General features: G+C 42.7%; 2 non-coding genes across 2 annotated transcripts; one reads left to right on the plus strand and one right to left on the minus strand.

Moving 5' to 3' along the window:
• The first annotated feature begins 5,410 nt into the window (after positions 1 to 5,410).
• On the plus strand, positions 5,411 to 5,482 carry trnaq-uug (transfer RNA glutamine (anticodon UUG)). The gene has a single exon. It is a non-coding gene; the product is annotated as a tRNA-Gln (tRNA).
• Positions 5,483 to 7,000: 1,518 nt separating this feature from the next.
• trnaq-uug (transfer RNA glutamine (anticodon UUG)) lies at positions 7,001 to 7,072 on the minus strand. Its single transcript has one exon. It is a non-coding gene; the product is annotated as a tRNA-Gln (tRNA).
• Positions 7,073 to 7,522: the final 450 nt, after the last annotated feature.

The raw sequence follows: 7,522 nt of genomic DNA on the forward strand, positions 1-7,522 counted from the left end.
ATAAAATGGGTGCATCAAGAGTCTTGAGACCTGGCCTGCTCAAATAATCTTCTTAAAGAGTATAACAGTCTGAATTGTGTAGCAACATTGGCAGGAGGTGGCCAGGGCATTCAGTGCCAGCATGACTACCACACAAATGGCAATTCAGTGATGAAAGTGGTTTAATGACCTTACCAGGGCAGGCAAGGTGAGATGACCCAGTCATACCTTCCAAGAATACACAATACTAAGCAAGTTACAGTGATCTTGCTGTGCGGAAAGCCATGCAACTGGTTTCATAGTATCTTCACCTGTGTGATACATACTGAACCTTACAAGCCTCTCCCAGTGAAGTATCAGCCCTGCTGACTAACGCCCATGAGCAACATGGACATTCTCTATCACTAATGATACATATAATGACTGACCTTGAGCAATGACACAGAATATCCATAACTAAAACTAAAGGGAGATACTTGCAAGGTTGGTGCTGTTTCTTGTTTTAAAGGGAGATATTTGTACATTTACTCATGGCTGTAACTTAACTTTTTTTAATCAATGTGCTTGTCCGAGGTAATTTGGCAGTTCTCAATCTGCATTGTCTTGAAAAGGTGGTTGAATGTAGAGAGAGGAATTATGTGCTGTTTAATATCAGGACATCCAGGTTAAAATGGGACAGTTAAGAAGTTAGAATGACATTTACCCTATTCGATAACACCACTAATGTCCCCACTTTTGACAAAGTAATTGGAGAGAAAGTCCATTATGTTTTGGAAGGGGGATTCTACAAAAAACATTTGCTCCCTATATGACCAGCAATTTTTAAAGCACAAAACAGGAGAACACTGACAGACAAACAAGCAATAGTAAGTGTCCAGAATCTCTTATAAAATGTCTTAATTCAGATGAATACCTTTTAATGATACTTTAGAACTTCAGTACCAGACTCCAACTTCAGACTATCATTGCTTTGTAGTCAAAAAAGATAAATTCTCACTGGTTCTTACTTGGACTTTGCAAGTAACTCTTGATTTTTAGCACAAGGTAAGCATCATCTGGACACAAGAGGAATCTGCTGTGCTCTTGATTAAAACTCTGCCTTGGAAAATTTCTTATTATGTCACTGCTCCAGACTTTTAATGTATAAAGTAGTATTGTTCTTTTCTGCAATATTTATGTAATATCATGGGACTACTTACTGATTCAAAAGTAAAATGTATTCCAATGTATGACTTAATTACATAATCCTATCAAGACTGTGTGTTGTGAACAATTAAGGATGGACACAATTTGGAATTTTCATTGTTTATTTCATCATAATCTGAAATATCAAATACGGGTCAAATCAGAATTTATTATTTTATATTATCAAAGCAGACTACCAAAACCCAACTCCATAATGCCATACAAATTGGATATTAAGTTTAGAAGTCTCTCTAAGGCATTGCTCTCGAATTAAATCAAAAACAATTTTAAACAGCCAGGTCTATAGATACAAATATTCACAAAATCTAGTTTCAGAACTGTAATTGCATGCTTACCTCTGTGTGAAAGGAATGTTCCTTCCTATAAATGTTAAGGCAGTTATAATGGTAAATGGCTAGTAGCTAGACATATCTACCTCTAAGAATGCCATTCAAATTTGGAGGACTATGCGGAAAGAGCAGGGGAGTGGGACTAATTGGATAGCTCTTCCAAAGAGCAGGCACAGGCACGATGGGCTGAATGGCCTCCTTCTGTGTTGTAAGATTCCATGAACTTTAAGATGCTAACATAGTTTAAATCTACAATCAGAGTCCAACCTGACACCAGAAAGAATCAGAGGAGCTGGTCTTATACCACTTCCATTTGACATTATGTGGAATGTAAGTCCAGTACAGTGTTCAACTAGATGTGATATGCCCTTTGCCAACGATTGCAAGTTACTCACTCAAACAGCCGAGGACATTCAGCTGTTTATCCAGCTGCTTTGCTCAGGCGGCACAGCGTTTTGGCCTTACAATCAACTTTAAAAAAGACAGAAGTCATGGTCCAGCTCATACCTAGTCATCCAATTACAATCCCTATGGTTACGATCGGTAACGTACCACTTAAGGTCACGGAAGATTCTGCTACATGGATAGCATTCTCTCTCAGAATGCCCTAATTGCCGATGACATTTCTCATCGGATGGGTAGACCAGCTCTGCTTTTGGCAAACTCAAGCGACCAAAGACTCTGGCAGGAACGAGGGGATGGTCTGCCAACAAAAGTAGTTATCTATCAAGTTGTTGTCGTCGCCACCCTACTATATGGATCGGAGCGTGCACTGCTACCGCTAGTGATTTGACCATTTCCACTTGCACTGTCTATGGCGTTTCGCTGGCATCAGGTGGCAGGACAGGGTACCTAACACTGATGTCCTCAAGTGCTGCAATATAACTGGAGATGAGGCCACAATCATAAAGGCCCAGTTGCGTTAGTCTGGGCATGTTGTTCACATGCCTCATTATAGAATTCCCAAAGCTGTCTTCTATGGCGAGCTGCATTTCAGATATTGTAACAGAGTTGGGCAGATGAAACTCTGTAGACACACTCTTTGAAATCTTGCAATAACCCCAACAACTGGGCAGTGGCAGCATGTGACATCATCTGACCACCGCCGGGTGCCCGTGGAGTGCAGTCGGGAGGGGGCTGGAGAGTCGGGAATTGGGAGGGCCAGGGAATTGCAGGTGTCAGCATTGGATGGTGGTGGGGGGGTTGTTTCAGCAATCGGGGGAGGTCTGAAATGGGGAGGACTCTGAAATGGGGGGGCACAGATCGGGGGGTGCTTGAGAGTGGGGAGAAAAGATGGAGACTGGAAAATGGGGGCTCGGGGAGAGGGAGACTGGGCAATGGGAAGAGATGGAGAAAGGGGGCTTTTGGAGCAAGGGAGATGGGATGGGTGATTAGAGGATGGGAGGTCGGGAGAGAAAAGGGGATTAGGGGTCGGGGATTGAGGCTCAAGCAGGGGAGGGGGAAAATGTATTGATGGTGGTGTGGGGAACAGCATTTTGCGCAGAGCCAGAAGCAGCAGCAGCAATGCGGTGAGTGAGTGAGAGCGGCGCTGAGAGAGGAGCAGCCAGTAAAGGGGTAAGTGAAACCTAGGGACCTTACTGTGGTTACATAGTGAAAGACTATTTCCACTGGTGGGCGAATGAGGAACTAGGGATTGGAAACCAAGGATTCTCACTGGAAAAACAAGGGGCTAGGGAGGAGGAAAGTTCTTGAACTGAGGCCTATTAGACCATGGGATACTTCACCACATGTGGCTATTGAGGTAGAGACTAAAACTTCATTTTGAAGGGAATATATTTGAAAAGGAGGAATATAAAAAGACCTTTGTCGGGGAATGGGGTTACAGGAGACAGTGCCAGCAGCTGTTCCTGTGCTGTATTTTTTATCATTCTACAAAACCTTTCTTTCATCGAGTCCAAGGTTAGGGAATGGTTTAGAAATGTTGGTGCTGAGCTGAGTTTCGGACGATGTGCCCTGTGAGAAGTGCCCCAAATACTGGGCCCACTGCCCTGTGTGTGATCTCTTGGTTTGTTTCAGATCGGTCTGTGCCGCTCGGCTTTGATACGTGAAGTCCAAGTACAGATCAGCTCTGAGTGAAGTTCCCAATTCAGAGTTGTCACCTTCACACGCAACCAGAGTCCAATGAGATAGGAAGAGAGATGGGGCCTGTTAAAAGTGGCACCTTGTGCAGTGCAGGGGGATTCTGGCTATGGTTTCAGGGTGAATAACAGTGGGTTATAAGATTAGTACTAGTTATAGGTAGGATATCGGGACATTACACCTATTACTACCAGTTATGTATAGACGATCTGTGAGTTATTTTATTACTGTTGGTATGAGGGGAATCTGAGTGTTAGAAAACATAGAAAATAGAAGCAAGAGTAGGCCATTCGGCCTTTCGGGCCTGCTCTGCCATTCAAAATGATCATGGCTGATCGTCTAACTCCATATCCTGTTCCCGCTTTTTCCCCATATCCCTTGATCCCTTTAGCATTAAGAAATATATCTATCTCCTTCTTGAATACATCAAATGACTTGGCCTCCACTGCCATTTGTGCTAGAGAATTCCACAAGTTCACCACCCTCAGAGTGAAGAAATTTCTCCTCATCTCGGTTCTAAATGGCATACCCCGTATCCTGAGACAGTGACCCCTGGTTCTGGACTCCTCAGCCATCGGGAACATCCTCCCTGCATCTAGTCTGTCTAGTCCTGTTAGAATTTTATATGTTTCGATGAGATCACCTCTCATTCTTCTAAACTCTAGTGAATATAGGCCTAGTTGACCCAATCTCTCCTCATACGTCAGTCCTGCCATCCCAGAAATCAGTCTGGTAAACCTTCGTTGCACTCCCTCCATGGCAAGGACATCCTTCCTCAGATAAGGAGACCAAAACTGCACACAATACACCAGATGTGGTCTCACCAAGGCCCTGTATAACTGCAGTGTTACCACTTTACTATTAGTTATTAGTGCAATTTCAGTAAGTTACCATTAGTTACTGGTGGAATCAAAGTTCCTCCCACCTCTGGTTTCCTCTGCTAATCGCACCCCCACCCTCTGTTTCTCCTCTTCCCCACCCTTGGTTTCCCCACTTCCCCGCCCTCGGTTTCTCCTCTTCGCCTGCTCATAGGTGGCCTCCTAGTTCTTTAAACTTGTTGCACACAACTGCTGGTACGAAACCACCAGGAAAGATTCTCAATTACAGGGGACCCAACCTTTATAAGGTAAATGCAATAACATTTGTAGATGTCATGTGATCAAATGCCAGGCGATCAGACATCACATGGTCAGATGTCATCTGGTCGGACTGTCATCTGATCAAACCTCCAGGAATTCCTCGAACCAGAGTTGGCAACTCTATTGTAGGTAGATAGCTATTTCACTCAACCATCAGACATTGTGAAGCTGAAAAAGATTTCAGGGGTAGATTTATTACTCTACTAATATAAAAGTTAAATTCAGAACCATTTTTAAAAAAAAACTACGTTTACTGGGCATCTAACTCTTCTCTGTATCTTCCCTAGTTTTTTTTTAAATATGTAAATTACTCTTGTCTGGGGTTCATTAATTTAAATTTCGCGCCAGCGTGCGAGGCGTGTTTGTAACTCTCGCGATTGTTCGGCTGGCGGGAGTGAGCAGGGTTCGGGCTCCGCCTCCTCCCGCAGCGGAAAGAGCCGAGCGCAATGTGACGTCACCAGCGTTCGGCAAGTTCCGGGTCTGTGAGCGTCGCATCGGGAAAAGGAGACGATATGAAGCTGAAAACCCTGAATTTGCCGCTTATTAAAGGCAAGTCCTTTGCTGCACATTTTGTAATTAGATTGAATTAACTCGTGGAACGGGAAGGGATGGAAATGTTATTTATTAAAGGACGTATTCCGCAGCTGCTCACAAGACGGTCCCATGGTGTAATGGTTAGCACTCTGGACTTTGAATCCAGCGATCCGAGTTCAAATCTCGGTGGGACCTCACATATTTTTGTACATAAATTCAGAAATGGATAAAGGGTCAATCACAATGTATGTTAATGCATTGTTATTAATGGTAGTCTTTATTTAATCCAGTAATGCCACTTTTTTCGGACTTTCGAATTCTTCTGTTTTACTATTGTGTTCTAAATGTGTTTGTGATTTTAAAATAAAACAGTTGGACTATAACCTGGTGTTGTAAGATTCCTTACATTTCTAAATGTGTGCCATGTTTATAGTATGTCCTTGTTTAAGATTGCTGTTATTCACATAACGCTGTGTTCAGGCGCAGTTGACCCAGTTCTTGTTTTGCACTTGTGCACAGTGATTTTTTTAACTATCCTGTACTGCCCCGTGAGTAGTTTAGGACTAAACAACTCTACAAAATAGGTAACATTTTAAAGCTAAAACAGTGACTATATTTCAAAAGTACTTCATTGACTGTAAAGTACTTTGGGACATCCTGAAAGGCGCTATGTAAATGCAAGTCTTTCTTCCATTCTTTCTTTTTAAGATAGTAGTTCTTAAAATAAATCTTAAACCCTTCAGGATATTTTATGGATGATATAAGATGTGACAATACCAAAGCGATTTGCCGTGTTATTTAACTTTATTCTTCTGAAAAGGTGCTCAATCCCTCTTCTCAACCCTTCACCGCAGTCATACGGTGGGATTGGGAATCACCTGTCACCTCTCTGCTGTATAGCAAATGACAGCCTTAAGTGCTGTATATCGGCCCTACCTTCAACTTAAAGTACTTAATATAAATGAATATATTCTATTATCAACATAAAGAGAAACTGATAATTACATAAAAAGCTTTATGAAATGAGATGGATACCATTCAATGGCACTTGCACTGGATGCCACAGAAGAGGGAACATTGGTGTAATGGTTAGCACTCTGGACTTTGAAATGACTGGAAATATGAAATGTGCAATGGTAAAAATATAATGGGTCTGAATTTTCAGCAGTTCAGCTGGACTCCGGTGGGAATCCAGCAGAGCGGCTTGGAAAAAGGCTGTGACCAAGATACACCGGGTCCTGACCTTACTTGTAAGAGATGGAGCCTTCATCCGTTTCTTACAAGGTCAGGCTAACGTTAGAAGACAGGGGACTCCCTAGGCTGGCATTCTTGCTTCCCTGGCCAATGAGGGATGCCTATTTTAATTGCACCGATATGGGTGGCACTGTGTTGCTCCAGTGTCATCTGGCAGAAATAAGTACCACAAGTGCCCCTTTCGAAGGGAATCAGTAACGCAACAGTCTAACATGTGGTCCAATTAAACTGAAAGAAGCTTAAAATAAAACAAAATCTAAACGATGTATGCTTTTAAAAAATTGATTCATAAAGGTGGCATTAGATTTCCCAAGTAAACATGGGACGTCCCATTGAGATTTGAACTCAAATTTTAGTTTATATGCTGGTACTGTGAGCAGAAAGACAAGGTCCTACTGAGATTTGAACTTGGATCACTAGATTCAAAGTCCAGAGTGCTAACCATCATTAAAACATGTAAGGTCCCACCGAGATTTGAACTCGGATCGCTGGATTCAAAGTCCAGAGTGCTAACCATTACACCATGGGACCACATAAAAATAGAGGAGGTGACTACTCAGATCACTGGATTGAAAGTCCAGTGTTAGACCATGGAACTCACACTGATACCACAAACTCCAATGTGTTCACATGGGAGGGCACTAGCAGATACTGCCCTGAAGTATCAGCCCTTGATCATTCGCTTGTCCCGGGAGTGGGATAGGAACTCACAACATTCTGACTCAGAGGTGACCACTGAGCTAAGGCTGATACCTGATGTGAACATTCAAGATTAGATTGGATCGGTGGATGAGGGAAAAAGAAATAAAGGGGTATAGGAACAGAACAGGTGAATGTGATTGGGACTGTTTGTTCACATGGAGGGTAAACGCCGACATAGTTTGGTTCGGCTGAATAGCCTGTTTCTGTACAACCTCTCTGTATTTCTGTAGTTGTATTTTGGTGGTGTTTGAAGGAGGAATGTTGCCCAGTACACTAGGA

This window comes from Heptranchias perlo, chromosome 30 (genome assembly GCF_035084215.1).
Source record: "Heptranchias perlo isolate sHepPer1 chromosome 30, sHepPer1.hap1, whole genome shotgun sequence".
Lineage (NCBI taxonomy): Eukaryota > Metazoa > Chordata > Chondrichthyes > Hexanchiformes > Hexanchidae > Heptranchias > Heptranchias perlo.